This window comes from Pipistrellus kuhlii, unplaced genomic scaffold (genome assembly GCF_014108245.1).
Source record: "Pipistrellus kuhlii isolate mPipKuh1 unplaced genomic scaffold, mPipKuh1.p scaffold_m20_p_3, whole genome shotgun sequence".
Lineage (NCBI taxonomy): Eukaryota > Metazoa > Chordata > Mammalia > Chiroptera > Vespertilionidae > Pipistrellus > Pipistrellus kuhlii.
This window is the reverse complement of record NW_023425529.1, coordinates 82,644,475-82,666,736: the sequence shown is the minus strand read 5'-3', so window position 1 is coordinate 82,666,736 and position 22,262 is coordinate 82,644,475. Positions and strand designations below refer to the sequence as shown.

Sequence of the window (22,262 nt, the reverse complement as noted above, 5' to 3'; positions counted from 1 at the left end):
GAGCTACACCAGTCAGGCTATATTCAGCTATATCAATAATAGTCTCTTTTAAGCTAGCATTTAAGTTCAAAGGCATTCTAAAAGCACTATATTTTTACTCCCCATTCCATGCTTTATGTTTTTTATGTCATATTGTATTTTATATCATTTTATTTTTATATCACCTATCTATTATAGTTATAGTTAATTTTATTACTTTTGTCTTTTAACCCTTACTAGTATATGAGCTTTTTAAGAGGTTGATTCACTGTGTTTATTATATATTTGCCTTTACCAATGATGTTTTTTCTTCCCTTTATTTCTTTATTTCTTGTTATGGCCTTTTCTTTCCAGAATAAAGAAAACACTTTAACATTTCCTATAAAGCTGGTTTAGTGACAGTGAACTCCCTTACCTTTTGCTTGTCTGGGAAACACTTTTTCTCTTCTTCAATTTTGAATAATAACCTTGCCAGATATTGTATTTTAAGTATAGTATTTAGATTTATTTATCTTAGCACTTCAAATTTTCTTGCCACTTCCTTTTGCCTGTAAAGTTGCTGCTGAAAAATCAGCTGATAGCCTATGGGTTTTCTCTTGTATGTGACTTGTTATTTTCTTCTTGCTGCCTTCAAGCTTGTCTCTTTAGCCTTACTTTTGTCATTTTAATTACAATATGTCTTGATCTGAGCCTTTTTGGGTTCATCTTGTTTGGAACTCTGTGCCTTCTGGACCTAATGAATGGTGTTTTCTTGTTTTGTTTTGTTTTGTTTTGTTTTGTTTTGTTTTGTTTTCTCCAGATTGGGAAAGTTTTCAGACATCATTTCTTCAAAAATATTTTCTTCCAATTTCTCTCTCTCTTCTCCTTCTGAAATCTCTATTATGCCAATGTTAATGCTGTTCCAGAGGTCTTTTTTACTATTACTATCCTGATAATTTTTTTTTTTAATGTTCTGATTGGGTGATTTTTACTATTCAGTCTTCCAAATTGCTAATCTATTCTTCTATATTAACTAATCTGCAGTTTGATTTTTTTCCTAATGTAATCTTCATAGTAGTTATTGTATCCTTCATTTCTGATTACATTTTCTAACTCTATGTTGAAGTGCTCTCTGAGTTCCTCTATTCTGCTCTCAAGTGTGTTTAGTACTTGAACATGTCTTTATTTTTTTTAAATAAATCTTTATTGCTCAGATTATTACAATTGTTTCTCCTTTTACCCCCATAGCTCCCTTCCACCCAGTTCTCACCCCACCCTCTGACCTTATCTCCCCCTCACCATTGTCCTCATCCATAGGTGAACCATTTTAATCCAGTCTCTTCCTGCACCACCACACCCCTTTCCCCCTGATAATTATCAATCCACTCCCTTTCTTTGCCCCTGATTCTATTATATTCACCAGTTTATTTTGTTCCTCAGATTTTTAATTCACTTGATTTTTATTTTTTTAGTGATTTCTTAATATATATATATTATTGATTTTTATAGAGAGGAGGAAAGAGGAATAGAGAGCTAGAAACATCGATGAGAGAGAAACATCGACCAGCTGCCTCTTGCACATCCTCTACTGGGGATGTGCCTGCAACCAATGTATATGCCCTTGACCGGAATCGAACCTGGGACCTTTCAGTCCACAGACTGACACTCTACCACTGAGCCAAACCGGTTTCAGCTCACTTAATTTTTAGATTCACTTGTTGATATATATGTATTTGTTGATCATAATTTTTTTTCTTTTTTCTTCTTCTTCCTCTTCTTAAAGAATACCTTTCAGCATTTTATATAATATTGGTTTGGTGGTGATGAACTCCTTTAGCTTTTCCTTCTCTATGAAGCTCTTTATCTGCCCTTCAATTCTAAATGATAACTTTGCTGGATACAATAATCTTGGTTGTAGGTTCTCACTATTCATCACTTTGAATATTTCTTGCTACTCCCATCTGGCCTGCATGGTTTCTGTTAAGAAATCAGCTGATAGTCAGATAGGTGTTCCCTTATAGGTAACCAACTGCTTTTCTCTTGTTGCTTGTAAGATCCTCTTTTTGTCTTTTGCCCTTGACATTTTAATTATGATGTGTCTTGGTGTGGTCCTCTTTGGATTCCTTTTGTTTGGGGTTCTGTGCACTTCCTGTACTTGTAAGTCTATTTCTTTCACCAGGTGGGGGAAGTTTTCTGATATTATTTCTTCAAATAGGTTTTCAGTATCTTGCACTCTCTCTTCTTCTGGCACCCCCATAATTCTGATGGTGGTATGCTTGAAGTTGTCCCAGAGGTTTCTTACACTATCTTCAACTTTCTGGATTCTCTTTTCTTCTTGCTTCTCCAGAGGAGTGTCCTTTGGCTCTTTGTATTCCAAATCTTTGACTTGATTCTTGTGTTCTTCCAATCTGCTGTTGGGTCTCTGTATGATATTATTTATTTCAGTCAGTTTATGTTTAATTTTTAGTTGGGTCTCATTAAATTTATCAGCCTTTTCTAGGAAATTCTTTAAAAACCTTATAACCATGGTTTTGAACTCTATATCCAGTCTTTTGTTCTCCATCTCTTTTGTTTGAGATCTATTTCCTGTCTCGGCATTTTTGCTGTTTCCCAGAGTTGATAGGATGGCTTTGTGTGTTTGGTGTCCTATCTCATCCAGTGGGTCAGCCTCTCCAGTTACCTGAGGTAGACACTCTTGGTGCTCCCCTTTATGGACTGCGTGTACAGCCTTGTTGTAGTTAAGTCTTGATTGTTATTGGTATCCCTGGGAGGAATTGACCATTAGGCCAATTGGATGTGAGTATCAGCTGTGTCTACTCTAGGATATCTTCTGTACAGGAGATAGTCTTATAGGATCAGACCTGCAAAATTGCAAAAGTGTCTGTGCTCAGCTTGGATGGGGCAGAGTCTCAGGACTGAGCTGACAGTCTTGGCTTCCCATCAGTCCCGCCCTTGTGTGCTCGCTTGAGTTTCCACCTGACCTCTGCCTTCCGAGGCTCCCCTGAATTTCTGCCTTATCATTCAGATTCCCTGTGAAAGAGCATGGGTGCCCCAGGGGCTCGCCCAGAATTGGGTTGGGTCTCTGTAGTCTGGAGCTTCTGACTCCTTTCGCTATGGAGAGGCCACAGCAACCTACGAGGTCATACCTCTCTGCGTGTACTCACTCTCGCGTGACTGCAGACCCTGCCCACTGCAGCTCCCAGCTCCCCCAATCTCCCAGTCTCTGAGTCTCCAGGTGCCTTTCTCTACAGTCCGGACTCCACCTATATGAGCCTGGGTCCACGGGATTTTGGCCGGGGTTGGGGTTCAGTCAGAAAGAGTTCAGTGCAATCGGGGACTTCCTTTCCCCTCCCTCCAGCCAGGCATTCGGCCACACCTCCTCTCTGCGTGCATCACCCTACCTCAACGCTTAGCAGCTTCTAATCCAATCCGTGGGCCTCTCTTCTTCTTTCTAGTTGTAGGTTTCCCACTCCGCCAGCTTTCCTGTGTTTTTGGATGATATTCGTTCTAATTCTAGTTGTTGTTTTGAAATTGTTGTGCTAGGCAGCAGCTTAGGTGCTTACCTAGGCCACCATCTTGGTTCTCTCTCTGAACATGTCTTTACATTCTTTGTCAGTCAAATTACGTATATCCATTTTATTAGGGTTTTTCTCTGCATTTTTTTTCCTTGTTCCTTCATTTGGGAGCATTCTGTTTCCCATTTTGTGTGTTTCCATAACTTAGATAAAATAGGTATCTCTCCCAATCTTGAAAAAAGTGGCCTCTGTGTAGACAATGTGCTGGACAGTTTTGTCAGACCAGTTGTAGTTGGGGAGGCCATATGGGGTGCCTGTTGTGCTGCCTGGCCAGAAGGAGTGGGTTCTAACAGGGCAGTCTGATGTGTGTATGCTTCCTTGCTTTAGGTAATGCTGCCTGGCGTGGGCTAGGCTGCCCAACATGCAAGCAACCTCTCTATTGGTTTTATTGTCTATTGCCCAAATTAGATCTGGGAGGAGCTGCTCTAAGTTCAGTCATTGCAGTGGCCCACTATCTTTGCACATTCTTCAGGTGGGCAGACCTACATGCATGCATTGCCACACCTTGCTAGTTCTGCACCCTATCTGGGTTGGGCAGCCCTCCATGCAGCCAAAATGTGTGTTTAGGAGTGCCCCACTATCTGCACACTTTCTCTGGAGTGGTAGCCCTGCATACAGGTACCACAGCATGTTGTTGGCTTCACACTCTCTCCAGGTTGGGGAGCCCCATGTGCAGATGCAGCCCAGTGGATGCACTTAGCAGAGTCCTATTGCACTCACTTGATTAATTTCTAGGTGAAGCTACCCCATTTATGCATGCTACTGTGTATTACAATTCCTGCTGGATCTAGCTTCGAGAGGGGTGGCTGGGGATGTACTACAGTAGCTCTGCAGGTTGGCAAGAGAACCTGGATAGCATGCCCACCTAGTATCCAAGTCCAGGGAAAATGTAAACATTGATACTCACTGGTTCCTTCAATCCTAGCTAGTTCCCTCAGCTCCCAGGGAGTTCTCATGGTCCCCATATTCTGTCTATCTTTCTGTCTTTCTTTCTTCCTTTCTTTCTTTCTTCCTTCCTTCCTTCCTTCCTTCTTTCCTTCCTTCCTTCCTTCCTTCCTTCCCTTCTTTCTTTCTTTCTTTCTTTTTTTGTAGTATATTTTATTGATTTTTTACAGACAGGAAGGGAGAGGGATAGAGAGTTAGAAACATGGATGAGAGAGAAACATCGATCAGCTGCCTCTTGCATACCCTCTACTGGGGATGTGCCTGCAACCAAGATACATGCCCTTGACCGGAATCGAACCTGGGACCTTTCAGTCCACAGGCTGACGCTCTATCCATTGAGCCAAACTGGTTTTGGCTCAGTCTCTTTCTTGTTTATTGTGCAGAAACTATTCAATTGTTTCTCAGAATAAATTACTCTAAATACAGCCATACACTTGATTTTGGCATAGGGTGAACTCAGCATCCTCTCTTGCCATTTTTTAATGTTTAGAAAAATCTGTAATCTTTTTATTGATTTTTTCTTTTATTTTTAGAGAGAGAAGAAGGGAGGTAGAGACAAAGGAATCAATTTGTTGGCCCACTTTATTTATGCCTTCATTGGCTGATTTTTGTATGTACCCTCATGGTGGGAATTGAACCCACAAACTTGGTGTATCAGGACAACCTCTAACCAACTGAGCCAGGTCAACTACTTTTCCATTTTAAAAAAATTTTCTTCTATTATATTTATAACATCTTTATCGGTTTTACTTTTTTTATTCATATTTTCTTTTTGTTTTTTCTTGATTACATTTATAGAAAATGATTTATTGTCCTTTTTTTTTTTCAGAAAAAAATAAGTCCCAGTAGTTTATTTACTAAATCTACTAATAATCTACTTTGTAATTCACAAATTTCTGAATCATCTTAATTTTATTTCTTATTTCTATTTTCCTTAGGTGTGTTTTATTGTTCTTTAAATACCTTTTCTGAAATGAATTTCAATTGTTTATTTTCATCGTTTTTTTATACTGGCCACATTTGCCTGTTTTTTTAAAAAGTGATATTTAAAGACGGGGAGGGAGAGAAAGAAATATTCACCGGTTGCCTCCCACATGGACCACAACTGGGGTTGAACCCACAACCTGGGTATGTGCCCTTACCTGGAATTGAACCCACCACTTTTTAGTGTACAGAACAACGCTCCAACCAACTGAGCCATACAGGCCAGGGCCCAGCAGCATTTACCTTTAGCAGCTTTGACCACATTCCATAATATGTTCTGATTCTCATAATTAACTAAAAAGTCTAATAGATTTTTTTAAAACAGCTTTTTTGGAATATAATTTATATATCATCAGAATCTCCTGTTTAAAGTTCAATGGGTTTTAATATATTTAGAGAGTTGTGCAACCACTACCATAATCTAATTCTATGACAGTTTTTAAAAAAATATGTTTTATTGATTTTTTACAGAGAGGAAGAGAGAGGGATAGAGAGTTAGAAACATCGATGAGTGAGAATCATCGATCAGCTGCCTCTTGCACACCCTCTACTAGGGATGTGCCTGCAACCAAGTTACATGCCCTTGATTGGAATCAAACCTGGGACCTTTCAGTCCGCAGGCCGATGCTCTATCCACTGAGCCAAACCAATTTCGGGGTATGACAGTATTGCTACTCCTGTTATCAGTTACTTCCCATTCTTCCCTCCTCTTAGTCCCTGTCAACCACTATGTTCTATTTCTATCGATTTACCTATTCTAGACATTTCACTTAGCATAAGGTTCATCATATAGCATGTATAGGTACTCTATTCCTTTTTAGCAGAATAATATTACATTGTATGGATATACTACATTTGATTTATCTATTCTTTAGCTAATGGACATTTGGGTTTTTTCTATTATAGTGGCCTGGTGCACGAAATTTGTACATAGGGGGTGGGGATGTTCCTCAGCCCAGCCTGCATCCTCTCCAATCTGGGATGTCCTACTGCCTGTTTATAGGGATCGGGCCTAAACTGGCAGTTGAACATCCCTCTCACAATCCGGGACTGCTGGCTCCAGAGGCTCACCTGCCTGCCTGCCTGCCTGATTGGCCCTAACCACTCTGCCTGCTGGCCTGCTTGCCCCCAACTGCCCCCCACCACTGTCCTGCTCGCCCCCAAATACCCCCCTGTCAGCCAGATCATCCTTAACTGACCCTGTGCCAGCCTGTTCACCCCCTACTGCTCCCCCTACTGGCCTGCTCACCCCCACATTCCCTCCCCACTGGCCTGCTTACCCCCAACGGCCCCTGCCTTCCCATCCTGGTCTGATCATCCCCCAGTGACCCAAGGTCCTGGCCTTTCCTTTTATTCTTTTTCTTTTTCTTCCCAGCACCTCCTTGAGCGGAAGCCAGGGCCAGCTGGAAGCAAGTATCTAGGATTTATTTATCTACTATAATTGAAATTTTGTAGCCTTGAGCGGAGGCCAGGGCCTGCCAGGGCGGGAAGCTTGGCTTCCTCCATTAACGGGTGCAACCCTAGCCTCCTGCTTGCTCCAGCTCTGTGGCTGGCTGCCATCTTGGTTGGGTTAATTTGCATACTTGCTCCTGATTGGCTGGTGGGTGTGGCTTGTGGGTGTAGCAGAGTGGTGGTTAATTTACATGTTTCTCTTTTATTAGTGTAGATGGCTACTGTGAATACAAGACTGCTATAAATATTCATGTACAAGTTTTCATGTGGACATGGTTTCATTTCTCTTGGGTAGATATCTAGAAGTGTAATACTTAGGTCATATGGAAACTCTATATTTAAACTTTTGAAGAAATGCCAAGCTGTTTTCCAAAGTAGTTGCACCATTTTACATTGCCATCAGCAGTGAGAGCTTCACTTTCTTCATATTTTCAACATTTGTTTTCAATCATTTTCATTATAGCTATTCTAGAGGGTATGAAGTGTATCTCAATTTGCAAGGACAACTTATGATGACTAATTATGTTGACTATTTTCTTCTGAGCTTGTTGGGAGATCATGAAGCTTTTTTACATAAACCATTTTAGATTGTGTTTCTTGTCTATTTATTTATTAATTTGTAAGAGTTATTTACATATTTTTTATATTAAACCCTTATTAGATATATTATTTACAAATATTTTCTCTCATTCTCTGAATTTTCTTTTCACTTTCTTGATGGTATCATTTGAAACACAAATGTTTTTAATTTTAATGATGATCAATTTGTTTTCTTTTAGAATGTGTTTTTTTCTTGTCCTAAGTAAAAAAACAATTGTCTAACCCAAGGTCACAAAGATTTACTTCATTTAAAAAATTTTTTATTGTTGAGAGTATTACAGATGTTCCCCCACCCCATTGCCCTTCTTCATCCAGTTCCTGCCCCACCCTCCTTCACCATCCTACTGTCTGTCTGTTTTTTTTTTTTTCATTTACTTTTCTACAGAGAGGAAGGGAGAAGGATAGAGAGTTAGAAACATCGGTGAGAGAGAAACATATGCCCATAACCAAGGTATATGCCCTTGACTAGAATCAAACCAGGGACCTTTCAGTCTTCAGGCCAACGCTCCATCCACTGAGCCAAACCGGTTAGGGTTGTTACCATTTTGCACTCAGAGATCTCAGCCTGTCAAGCTAACAAGTAGAAAAGCCAGATTTGACCCCATTCTGACTTACGTAAATTTTTTAAAATATGATTTTATTGATTTCAGAGAGCGGAAGGGAGAGGGAGAAAGAGAAACATTGGTGAAAGAGAGAGACACATCAATAGGTTGCCTCCCCCATACCCCCAACTGAGGATCAAGCCCACAACCCAGGCATGTGCCCTGACTGGGAATCAAACTGGCAACCTCCTGATGCATGAGATGACACCCAATCAACTGAGCCACACTGAATGGGCAATTCCATATTTTATCCATTATAGATGAATGGAAACTTCTCCAGGAATGCAAAAAAAATGTAAGGGTTTGGCTATAGCCTGAGCTTTAGGCTTAAGGAACAGTTGGAGGGATGAGCAGAGCAGGAGGGGCAAGGGGACGACTTGGTAAAAATAAGGGATCTCTTTTCTCAAAATGACAAGTTATTTCATATTCTATACCTGCTCACTAAGCAATTCACTCTTTCAGAAGACTTTCCTATGAAAATGTGGCCTAGACTCTGCCCCCACATGCCTCAGGACAAAATATCTCAGGATAAAACCCTTGGTCTTCAAGGGCAGCTCCCACAAAGCTTGGCAGCACCCCCAGCCCAGCTACATGATAAGATAAGATACACCAAGGGACATGGGAAAGAAGCTAGCCTGGTGACGCCCCACTGCTCCCTCAGTGACATCTGTCCACAGCAGGCACCATCCCTCCAGAGGCTCAAGGCTCAGTTAAGAGGCCTCTATTTTAAGACCAGCTCTCTGGAGCTCCAATAGCACTGTCCTTCCAGAGGCTTCTGAAATCAGACTGTCCCAGCACTCTGACCAACATAGCAGACAGTCAGCATTCATTCTTCCACAGTGAACTCCAAGTAGTGATGACTGAGAGAGAGAGGGCCTTGTGTCAAGAGAGCCAGCAAGCCCAGGCTATTGACGTGTGTGGGGCTGAGAACTGTGAGAGTAATAGCTATTTTTGCCCCAGCAGAATGCTGTCGGCAAGCAGGAGGTGAGGAGTGATGCCGCAGGCAGTGCCACTTGATTCTTGCTAAGGGGTGGGCTCCAACAGCCTAAGGGCTTAAAACTGCCTTCACTGTTGTTTCACTAAAACCATGGGAAGGTGAGGGGTGCTAATGCCTCTGACATCCAGAGATAGGAGCCAGACAACATGGAGGTCCTCACCCCATTTTTTTTTAAATATATTTTATTGATTTTGTACAGAGAGGAAGGGAGAGAGATAGAGAGTTAGAAACATCGATGAGAGAGAGTCATCGATCAGCTGCCTCTTGCACACCCCCTGCTGGGGATATGCCCGCAACCAAGGTACATGCCCTTGACCGGAATTGAACCCGGGTCCCTTCAGTCCCCAAGCCGATGCTCTATCCATTGAGCCAAACCGGTTTCGGCCCCACCCCATTTTTAAAAAGAGGCATCACACACTATGATGTTTTCTCTCTCTCATCTCCCTGCAATTTGTAATTCAGCTTGAAATGTGGTATTGAGATACCTCCTACTTTATTCTTCTTTCTCAGGATTGCTGTGGCTATTCAGGATCTTTTTTTGTTCTAGGTGAATTTTTGGACAGTTCTTTCTAGGTCTGTGAAATATGCCATTGGTATTTTAATGGGGAGTGCACTGAACCTATAAATTGCTTTGGGAAGTATGGACATTTTGATTATGTTGATTCTACCAATCCATGAACATGGTATGTTCTTCCATCTGTTTATGTCTTCCTCTGTCTCTTTTTTCAGTGTCCTGTAGTTTTCCGCATATAGGTCTTTTACCTCCTTAGTTAAGTTTATTCCTAAGTATCTTAATTTTTTTGGTGTGATGGTAAAGGGGATTGATTTTTTAGTCTCTGTTTCTGTAAGTTCACTATTGGTGTATAGAAATGCCATAGATTTCTTGTCTCCCTGCAATTTGATCATAATGTTTTGCTCACCATCTGCTTAGAAGTGATATTGTCTCAGGTTATGCTCAGCAATGAGCATCAGTCAGAGAGGACTTTTGCCCCTGACAGACTTCCTAAGGCCCTGGTGCAATGGCCCCGGAAGACTGTTGTAACTGGCAAATAGGTATGTGCAGAAGATTGCTAAAGGTACCATCTTTACACAAGAGCTGCGTTCCTGGGAAGTTGTTCATTAACTGACTTCTACCTAGGCTGCAACTCTGAGAGCAAGATTCCAGGCTATGAGTACACAGGGGTTGCCACCCAACCCAAAACACAGGGTGTCATCCTTCACCCCTCCCTTTCCCACACCCTCAACATCCAATCATTCACCAAGTCCGGACGTTTTACTTCCTTTACCTGTCTGGGCAATTTCATTGCCATACCTACTGTCCCTGCTGTTGGTCAGACCCATTGTGTCACCCTGGGACTCCCTAACTCTCCAATCCATCTTTTCTGCTGTCTCCATAGCAATCCGTCTAAAATGGTGCTGTCTCCATAACAATCCTTCTAAAACGGTGCCGACATCCTTACAGCACCATTTTAGAAGGATTGTTATGGAAACAGCACCATTTTAAAAGGAATGTTATGGAGACAGCAGAAAAGATGGATTGGAGAGTTAGGGAGTCCCAGGGTGACACAATGGGTCTGACCAACAGTAGGGACAGTAGGTATGGCAATGAAATCGCCCACAGACATGTAAAGGAATAAAATGTCCGGACTTGGTGAATGATTGGATGCTGAGGGTGTGGGAAAGGGAGGGGTAAAGAATGACACCCTGGGTCATTTACTGCTCCCACAGAGTCTAGGTGTCTTATCAACCTCCTGGTCAGTCCCGCCCCCACACTTCCTCAATCTTGTACCTTCTGTCCATATCCAGGAACTGCTTTGGTCTTGAGCATTGAGCCCACTGCATTTACCCTGAGACTGCTGATACCTTCTCTGCTCATATTTCAAGCTTCTGCCCCAAGGGCCCCAGGAGAACTGAGCCCAGAACACACTTCTCTCCTAGCACCTTCCACACCTGATGGTTCCCACCAGATTTGCCATCTGTTTCTGCCATTAGAGAAGTTCCTTGAGGATGGAGCTCTGTAAATCGGTCTTCATACCCTCAACATCTAGCATCAGTGCCTGGGACTCAGTAGGTACACCTCGTACATGCTTGCAGAATAAATGAATACACAGAGGAGGGTGTTTGCTCTTTATTTATTTATCATATATTTAATTGTATCCTTATTATGTTTTTTCCAGATTATAAAAGGATGGTGTGTTAGTTGTCAAAAATCCAAATTGGGAAAATATATAATTTAGAAAGGGAAAATTCTTATTATGATATAAATTCCTTCAGTATTTTTCCGTATGCTTATATGAATGCATAGTAATATAAAATAGGTACTCTGAATATTTTGTTTAATTTTTACCACTATAGGAACATATCATCTTCATAATGACTCCTCTCTACCCCCCACTAAATAAATTTCATATATCTTCCCTTTATATATCTTATGCATAGGGATCTACTGAATTCTTTTTTAAAACATAAAGTATTTCATCGTGTGGCTAAAATACACTTTGTGAGCATTTTCAGCCAGGGGGGAAACTCTCAGAAGTGGACCTATTAGGTAAATAGTTAAGAATATCTTAAATTTTAATAGATAATTGCTATATTGGTCTTCAAAAAATATTATAGAAATTAGGGTATTTGATAGTAATTTATATTTACAGTAGGTGCCCAGTGCATGAATTCGTGCACCTTAAAAGGAATTGTGGGCTGAAACCAGTTTGGCTCAGTAGATAGAGCATCAGCCTGCGGACTGAAAGGTCCCAGGTTCGATTCCGGTCAAGGGCATGTACATTGGTTGTGGGCAAATCCCCGATAGGGAGTGTGCAGGAGGCAGCTGATCAATGTTTCATCGATGTTTCTGGCTCTCTATCCCTCTCCCTTCTTCTCTGTAAAAAAATCAATTAAAAAAAAGAAAAAAGAAAGGAACTGTGGGCCATGAGGCTGTGGTAGGCACAGGGGCAGGTGTTGGCCCATCCTCCACACCCCTGCCTGGCCTCTGCTGCCACAGTCCCTAGTCCCCTGTCTGCAGGCAGCCCCACTCCCACCACCACCACTCCTACCCACTACTGGTGCCAGCCCTCCTTGCACCTGCTGATGGCACAGAGCAATTGGGGCCAGCGTCAGCAGTGAGTGTGAGCAGGGCTGGTGCAGTCAGCGGGTGGGAGTGACGACTGCTGTCCTGATTGGCTCTTAGGAGCAGGGGGAGGTGGAGAAGCCCTCAGGGGTGATCAGGGTCAGCAGCCACCACTGGCACTCGCTGATGGTGCTGAGCGATCAGGACCAGCAGCAGCTGCGAGTACAAGTGGGGCTGGAGCTGGCAGCAGGTATGAGCACCAGGTAGGACTGTGGAGCATGGTAGCAAAGAATTTTCAGTAACCTCCAGAGGCTTGCCCAATGATAGCAACTGGTGCCCTGCCTTGGTCTGGTGCCCCAGCTCACCTGCTCTACCATCCTGCCATGGCCGACTCCCGCCATGTTCTGCACACACACCTTGGTGGTCAACGCATGTCATAGCAACTGATTGTTCAGTTGTTCTGGTTATTCTGCCCTTCGTTCTATTTGCATATTAGCCTTTTATTATATAGAATTCCCATCAAGTGTGTGAAAATGCTTGTTTATCTATATCTTTACCAACATTGACTATTATCAAGCTACTAATCTTTACCAGTGTAATAGAACACACACACACACACACACACACACACACACACACAATATAGTCTTTTGTGATGCTTCTTCAATGGCTTGTTTGTTCATATTCTCTATTTTTTTATTGAGCTCACTTTAAAGACCTTAACATATATTAGGGAAATTGGTCCTTTATCCTATGTGTTGCAATTTATTCCTCATTTGTTTTGTCTTCTGACTTTTATGGCATGTGGCCACCTAACAAATGGCTAGAGCACAGTATCTGAAGGCAGGCTACTTGATAATCCTGGATTCATCACTGATTCATTAGATGAATGATCATGGTTTAGTCAACCTCCGGTTCCCCATCTATAAACTGAGGAATAAAAACAGCATTTTTCCATGGCCAGTTTTCTCAGTGCTTAGAGCACATGTGTCAAACACAAGGCCCGCGGGCCAAATCCGTCCCGCCAGGCCTTGCAATGTGGCCCGCACCGCGCTGTCATCACTGCACTCCGCTGCGTTTCCATCACAATGACAGTTTATGACTGTTCAGTAAACCATTCGGCCCTCGATTTAGGCTGGATTTTAGATTTTGGCCCCTTCTCTGATTGAGTTCGACACCCCTAGCTTAGAGCATTGGCCTGTGGACCAAAGGGTCACAGACTCAATTCCTTGACCAGGGGACGTATCTTGGTTGCAGGTTCAATCCCAGGCTGGTTCGGGTGGGTACAGGAGGTTTGTCTCTCTCACATCAATGTTTCTTTCTCCCATCTCCCTCTCCTTCTTCCCTTCTACTCTCGCTCTAAAAATCAATGGAAAAATATTCTCAGGTGAGGATCAAAAAAAGGATAGCACCTTAACCCATAGGATTATTATGAGAATGAAATTAGTTAGTGTATAAAAAGCATTTGGCATAGCATTTGGATGAAATAAGTCTTATAAGGGTATATGCTATTTTTGTCATTATTATAAATTCAAATAGTATTAATTTTCATGCAATCAAATTTATCAATCCTTTATGGCTTCTGTATTTCAGGTTATACTTATAAAGCCTTTCTTTCTTTTAAGATTAGAAAAATATCCATCAAGTAATCTGTGGGGAATTGATTTGCAATATGGATCTCCCTCCACCCATTCCCCTTTTTGCTGTCTTATCAATTAATTTGGCTGTTCACACACCAGGGTATTTTTAAAAGGGAGACCTACCTATGTTTACATCATGAGCAGGGACTAGGTAAGGTAGCCTTTGTGGCTCACTGGCTAGCTGTAGTCTCATGTCTAAAGAATGAGCATGGCCCAGCTGGTGTGGCTCAGTGGTTGAGCAACAACCCATGAACCAAGAGGTCTCAGCTTGATCCCTAGTAGGGGGTGTGCAGGATGCAACTGATCAATGATTCTCTCATCATTGATGTTTCTCTCTCTCTCTCTCTCTCTCTCTCTCTCTCTCTCTCTCTCTCTCTCTCCCTTCCTATCTGAAATCAATAAAAATATATATTTTTAGAAATAAAGAGTGGGCCTGGACAGGTCGTTCCCTCCCTTCATAAACTAAACAACTTCTACTTGTCAGTAAGTGCCAACCTCACACTGGAGGAGTTCACAGTTCAATGAGACAATAGACTAGTCATCTGAGGGAAGGCGTCATCGAAGGCCTCATGGTGAAATTAACATCCTTGATGGAAGGAAGAGCTTACTGGGCAGATGGCAAGGAAGGCCACAGAGAACATTCCAAACAGTGGGGACAGGATGTTCAGTCACTACTCTACAAATGTGTACCTGCCTACAATGCATCAGACACTCTTGTTCCCTCTGCACGAAGGCACAGAGGCGGGGAGGACAGGCAGTAGTGCTGGAAAGAGGTGGTGAGAGGAAGAGTAATCAGAAGCCATATCTTCGAGCATCAGACTAAGACTTCTCATTTGTTTCTAGCACTTAGTCAGAGAGCTGTAAGCCCCTCAGGGGCTCACCTTGCTCATCCTTAATATGCAGCCTCAGCTTCTGTCCTTAGGCAGCTATGCGAATTCTAGAAGAGTACACACACACACACACACACACACACACACACACACACACACATTCTGTCTTGTACAACTGAAAGATCTGACACCCTCGGGACAATTTTGCAGGTAATGTATTACTGAAGTGGTTTCTGCATCGGGCTTCACTGTGGGTTCCTCCTAAACTCATTCCCCTTCTCCTCCTGAGCCTGCTTCCTGCAGAGGGTACAGCTTCCTGTTGGATCCCACCTTCATGTTTGCAGTAGGCCCTACTCCTTTTGTTGACTCAGGTCAGGACTCTACTCCAACACTCTCACCTGACAAAGATACGCTATAGGAAGGGCTGAGCCTCCTACCCTGACAAGTTGGAAGCAGAGTTAGAAATTGCCCCCTGGTACCTACTGCATCTCTTTGGCCTTGTTTTCCCCAGATATTGGCAAACCTGTCTCCATCCCTGGAGACTCTACCATCTGTTCACAAGTAAGAGTGAAAGGGTTAGAGGTGGGAGGGTATGCCACTCCTCTCCACACGACTAGAGCCCAGTGAACGGCACTCTCCGAGCGAGCAGGGTCCTGGAGGCAGAACACCCTTCTGGCAGCAAAAGGGAATAGTTAAGTCCAGAATCTGCAGAGGGAAGGCAGGGGAGGGTGGGTGGGTGAGAAGAGATCAACCAAAGAACCATATATGCATAATCCATGGACACAGACAATAGGGTGGTGAAGGACTAGGGCCTGGGTTGGGGGTGGGCTAGAAGAAGCCAAGGGGGAAGGGTGACATATGTAATACTTTCAACAATAAAGATTAAAACAAAATAAATAAATAAAAATGTATAGTATAGCATCTGGCCAGGTTAGCTCACCTTCTGGGGGTCAACCTTAACCCAAGATGCGAACAGTGACGCAGCCACTGGGTTTCCCAAGGCCCGGGGGCCTCTTGGCAACAAGAAATCCTAACTTTCCCGTAGTGACGACCTCCCCATGCCTATATGCCTCTCGTTAAGGCTCTCCTGCATCCCTCTCCAGAGAGGAGAAGAGGAAACACTGGGAGAAGCGCCTGGTGCAGAGCCCCAATTCCTACTTCATGGCTGTGACATGGCCAGGATGTTAGAAAGTCACCTCCGTCGTTAGCCAGGCACAAACAGTAGCTTCGTGTGCTGGTTGCTCCCCTGGTCTCTGTCAGCCAACAGGAGAAAAATCAGGACTAACAGAAGAATGCTCCTTCAGAAGAAAGCAGCACTAAAAGCCCCTCAACTCAGGATGAGTGGGAAACCATCCCAATAAACATTTTGGATTTTAAAAGAGAGAAAGAAATTTTAATACTTTCCTCCTGCACTTCCTGGCTGCCTGAGCTGGCTTCCCAGGGCCTGTTCCGACAGGCCCAGCACTGAGAAGGGTCCCTGCTTGGTTTTATGCTCTGATGTGGCCATCTGCCATTCTTAATTTTGACCTCGGGGCCCCACGTGTTCATATTGTACAGGGCCCTGCAAATCACTATGGGTTACATTGTACCCATTTGGACACTTTTTGCCAGTCTCTCCCACTAGGGTATTGGTTCTCAAGGCAGGGACTCTGTGATTCTGAAGAAATCTTCTTGTCCTTCAAGATCCAGCAGAGATGGCATTGATGCCCATGAGTTCTCACTATGCTTCCCAGACGGTGTCCTGCTTTCCCACTTCATTTGTATATCTCACATGGCACCGTCCCTTCCTGCAGTTCATCACAACCTCCCTGCCTAAATCATCACCTCTGTGCCCTGCCCTCTGTGCCTAAAGTAGATAGCTGCTCATTAAATATTTGTTGACTGACTGAAGAGCAAACAGAACTATCTTCTCAGAACAGTCCAGGGCACACAGTGGGTATTCAATCAGTGCTGCTGAGTCACCCACGGAGCAGGCCAGTTTGTTACACCACATGGCCATGCCCTTGCCTCAGCCATGGCATCACATGGACGATCACACTCTCCTCTTCCTGCACAGTGAGGATGGGACTGGCGAGGTCCAGGGTGGTGCTTCTGAACTCCAGGGTTTCCTGGTGTGGAGCGGGAAGTCAGGCTGGGGCTAGCCATCCCTGTGGTTCCAAATGCCCTCAGGGAAAATTATATTAAGAATCCCTGGCACTTGTCTTGCAATGCACTTTAACTAACTAAATAACTAACTAACTAAATAAAGTTTGCAAGCCACTTTCAATAAATATTATTCTCAAACTGTTCTGTAAGTCAAGACAAATCTTAAATAACAATTATATGGCTGTTGTTTTAAACATTTTTTCTTTTCTTTTTTTTTTAATTCTCACCCAAGGATATGTTTTTTTAATTGAGTTTTGAGAAAAAGAGAGAGAGAGAGAAACATTGACATGAGAGAAAAACATCGATCAGTTACCTCCCGTATGTCCCTGACCGAGGATCAAACCTGCAACCCTGACCAGGAATCCAAACCCCCACCCCACCCCCCCACCCCCCCCCCCCCCCCCCGCCCCAGGTGTATAGGATGACACTCTAACCAGCTGAGCCACACCAGCCAGGGCCAACATCATATTTCTTTTTACTACACATGATCATTGAGGAAAAATTAGAAAATACAGATAAAGCAAAAAGGAAAAAATACTTCAGATCCTAATGCTTAGAGATGACAATACTTTAGTCCATATCATATCAGATTTATTTATGACATAAATATATATTTTTTTAAAAGTAGGACAATACTGTCACTGCTTTTGTAATATTATTCCCATTTGACTAGTGGCTATTAGAGGTCCCAGGTCACACAGCTTTTGGGTGTAGTGCTGGAACTGAGTGTCCATACACCTGAACCAGGCTGCTGCCCAAACTCCAAAGAGCTGGAAAGATGGGGGCCCGCATTTTATGGCCGTAGGAAGGAAGCTCAGCCAAAATGTATCTGCTCTGATTGGGCTTAGTTCGCCATGGATGAGGGTGAGCCGGGCCGGGCTGGGCCGGGCCCCTCAGGAGTTCCCACCTCTGCAGAACCGGACTTTGCCTTGTAGTAAATAGTCACAGGGACAACAGGGGTCAGCTGTCAGGCAGGGGGCCCAGAGGGAGCCGCTGCCAGGTGGCAGGACCTGGCTGACCCCAGAGAGCAACTGGATATCTGTTGGAGGCCTCGGAGGGCTCGTGCTCTTTGTATTTTTAGAAAGGGAGTGAGGACACAGCAGTGACCCGCAAGTGCTTTGTTGCCCCGGGGCATTGCCTGGGCTTCAGAAAAGGTGCATCCAGTCTGGTTGGGGGCCAGCGGCGGCCGGCCGAGGCAGGACCAGGACTAGGATTAGTCTGCCCGCCTTTCTGGTCAGGTATTGTGTTAGGCAAGAGGAAGGATTTCCTCAGGGCTCTGACCTTCCAGGAAGAGGTTAAAAAACAAGAGCTAAGCGGGGGCTTGCAAAACAGCACAGTGGTTAAGAGTTTGTGCGCTGGCCTCAGACAGACGCGGGTTCAAATATTGAGTCCCCTATCACGAGCTGTATGCCCTCAGGCAAGTTATTTAATCTCTCTGACCCTACAGTTCCCCTGGTGCTGGCACACGGTAAACACTGAAATAAAAGAGGCGGTAAATCCGGAAGAATTCTGAGTGTGGGCTGTCGGACATGTTGGGCAGCAGTTTCGCTGTGGATTGCTTTCTCGAGAGTTTGGCATCCCTTTGTGTGTATGGACCTGACCATACACTAGCTTCCGGCAGTGAGGGGGGAAGGGTGGCATCCTCCCATTTTACAAAAGAGGAAGCCGAGAAGCACAGAGGCTGCATGACCGGAGGCCCTGCGAGCAAAAATGGGAGCCAGACTCAGTTCAGTCCCCTTCACTCCAAGCGCAGTGCCAGCTATTCACTCAACCTTTATTTCCCCAGACCCCGGCCCAGGGCGTCAGAGCTGTTGCTCAGAGTGCAGGTGTTGGGGCTGGGAGAACATGGGATTCATTACTTCACTTTGGCTTTTAAGTCCGGAGGAAGGGAAGTAGAGTGGGTGTGAGAACCAGGCGGGATCTGCTGGGCCAGAACAGGGAGAATAGGGGGCTCCTGGGGCTGGGGCTGTAGGCAATCCCAGCTGCTTCAGAGCCCAGGCCTCACTAGACTGGCTAAAGCCAGCAGGGGACATCTGCCGTGGAGCTGGCCAACCTTGGGGGCTGTTTCCCCCCTGGCTTTGACCTGGAGTCTCCTCTTTTCTTGATTTCTCCTGCGCCCAGAACTGTAGCTGGGCTTCTTCCAATGAGAACAGCAGTTTCTCTTCCTCATCGACAGCCTGTCTTGTCTATGCCAGGGCCCAGACACTACCAACCACAAGGAAGCACACACACACACACACACACACACACACACACACACAAACACTGTGCTGAGTACTGAGGGGAGTTGGGAGTCCACATGCCCATGTAAGACAGCCATTTACTGGCACCCCCAGAAGGTTCCATATAGGAGGATCACGGAGCACAGCTCACCATGATCCTGCCTCTTAAGCCTTTTCTGAATAAATCCAGGGGGTGACAAATACATCATTCATTCATTCATTCATTCATTCATTCAGCATGCCAGGGTAGGTGCCAGGCTCTGGGATTTGGCCGTGAACAAGACAGATTAAAGTCTTTGTTCCTATGAAGTTGTATCTACCAGGCTAGGATTGAAAAGGCCTTTTTATCTCCTGGTTTTCCCCTTTATGCACTTTGTTCTCTGCTAAGCCTGCCATTTTAGGGGGCAAGGGGATCTGGGATATAGGGAAAGCAGGGATCTTTGTTGTACCTTAAACGTGTAACACACGGTAGGAACTGAGAACATATTTGTCTAACTGACCTGAGTAAGAATCTTGGCAGGCTCTCCATAGGCTGGGTGGAGTGGGAAATTCACCACCTTCCCTTTTCCCATCTCAGTGTGATAGGAACTATTTCATGAGGTGTCCTCACCTGGACTGTAGCCAGAGATTACAGAAACAGTTCTTATTGCTTCTTATTCTTTTTAAAAAATTTTAATTTAATTTAATTGTTTAAGGTATATAGTAGTACATATGTCTCCTCCCCCACACCCGCCCACCCCCCAGGCCTTGCCCTCTGCTTCTTATTTTAATTATCTGAAATTCCAAGGAAATAATTCTTGCCTTTTGGAGACATATAATCTAGTGGGGACATACAAAACTCATACACATCATTATGTAGAATGTTGCTATTTTGTGTTATGATTATTTGTTCTGAAAGTCATTTTTTAACTTCCCTGTGTTTAGGCCTCCTTTCTGGATTTGGGTTTCACCACAAAATCTAAGGTTATATAGAATTAAAAAAGACTCAGTAAATGTTTCTGAGTAAAGACATGAGGAAGATCTAAGATAAATGTATCGGACCCTTATACACAGGCCCATGATCAACAGCTGGGCAACCATAGGCACTGGGGAGACGAGCTGCTGGAGCCGGCAGGCGGCTGGTGCAAAACACTGGAACTGTTCGGCAGAAAGCTCTCGGCCGGTGAGCTAAGCACACTTCCGACTGGTGTCCACCTGTGAGCTGACACAGCCTGTGCTTCCAGGGACTGCATGGCGGGTGGTTAAGGACGCAGGCTCCAGAGCCCACCTGCGTTCAAACCACAGCTCTGAAACAATAATAACAGCTCGGTGATCCTGGGCAAAACTAATGAATTTTTCTTTGCCTCAGTTTTCTCATCTGTAAAGTAGGTGTTGTTAAAAGAATTCAATGACAGCCGAAATCAGTTTGGCTCAGTGGTAGAGCATCGGTCTGCGGACTGAAAGGTCCCGGGTTCGATTCCGGCCAGGGGCATGTACATTGGTTGTGGGGACATCCCCGGTAGGGGGTGTGCAGGAGGTGGCTGGTCGATGTTTCTCTCTCATTGATGTTTCTAGCTCTCTCTCTCTCCCTTCCTCTCTGTAAAATATCAATAAAATATATTTTTTTAAAAAGAATTCAATGACAAAATTCATATGAATGTGTCTAGCACTGAGCTTAGAAGATAGTAAGCAGTTTGGCAGGATGGTGTAGATCAGAGGTCGGCAAACTGCAGCTCAAGAGCCACATGCGGTTCTTTGGCCCCTTGAGTGTGCCTCTTCCACAAAATACCTCGTGTGGGCGCACACATATAGTGCAATTGAAACTTCGTGGCCCATGCACAGAAGTCTGTTTTTGGCTCTCAAAAGAAATTTCAATCGTTGTACTATTGATATTTGGCTCTGTTGACTATGAGTCTGCCGACCACTGGTGTAGACCAATGGCCCTCAAACTTGAGCTTGCATCAGAACCACATAGAGGGCTCATTAAAACATGGATGGCTGCGGACTGAAAGGTCCCAGGTTCCATTCCGGTCAAGGGCATGTACCTTGGTTGTGGTTGCATCCTCAGTAGGGGATGTGCAGGAGCAGTTGGTCGATGTTTCTCTCTCATCGATGTTTCTGACTCTCTATCTCTCTCCCTTCCTCTCTGTAAAAAGTCAATAAAATATATTAAAAAAAAAAAAAGATAAAACACGGATGGCTGGGTTCCACCCATTTCTAAATCAGTAGGTCTAGGGTGGAACCTGAGAATTTGCGTTTCTACTAAGTTCCCTGGTGATGCTGTTGCTGCTGCTGCTTCTGGGACCACAATTTAAGAACTATTGGTATATAGAAGAAAGATATAGGTTTAGGATTTTGACATTGGGACCACCCCTGGGTATCTGGTGACTTTGGGCAGATAATCTCTTTGAAAATCATTGTCTTCACTGGTAAAATGGGGCTTTTAGTACCCACTTTGTGGGATAGGGGACTGGCGTACAGCATTATCTTTATTTATGTTCTGTTTTTTAAATTTTAGCTCAATTTGTTGGCCCTTGAAAGATGAGTCAGATTACAAAGAGCAGAGATGGTCTGAGTGGCTTGGGGAATGCACTGAGAGCAAAAACACCCAAGAGCAAGGTGCTAATTCAGAAAGTACTCTTGTTTAAGGTGTGTGTTGGGAGAGAGCAGAAACATTCTTTGGAAATTTCTGTGTAACAAACCCATGGTTAACTTTGGACCCTAACAAATGAGTGTTTCCTGAAAGCCGCTGACCTGGTGACCTCTTGCAGGAGAGGTGGAAAATGCTTCCTAAGGAAGAGCAAGCAGGTCCCATGGGTTTCCTATCGCAATCCCTAGACCTTCCCGTCTCTTTTGCACACCCAGTTTCGTTTATATGTAGCCCCCTTATGTGTTAGAGAGAAACCCTGTGGACCTCATGGATTCTGTACTCTGGCAGGTTGAGCTCACCCAGGGCCCTCAGAGCTGTTTTCTGGTGGGGTCCCCTAGTGGACGACGGAGACACTGCAGACTTTCCCAGAGGGAGGCTGCTCCCATGTGCCCCGTCAGCGCTGCAGCTGGGAAGCCTGGGTTTGCAGCCTGGGGCAAGGGCTGGAGCCTCACAGCAAGACTGTGCCCAGGGCTCGGAGGACATTTCCGGGCAGGGTTAGTGTTATAATCAGAATAGCACGCAAAAGACACCCCACCCAAGGTGGATTAGAGACTGCTGATTTTTAAAGGCGAGATTTACTGTCAGCACTGGAAGGATGCAGTCAGACCACTTGCCCCAG

At 44.3% G+C, this 22,262-nt stretch overlaps 1 protein-coding gene across 1 annotated transcript in view; it reads left to right on the top strand.

Moving 5' to 3' along the window:
- The window catches only part of NINJ2 (ninjurin 2), an 88,137-nt gene that overhangs the window by 57,396 nt on the left and 8,479 nt on the right, over positions 1 to 22,262 (top strand). The gene's annotated exons all lie outside the window — the stretch shown is intronic.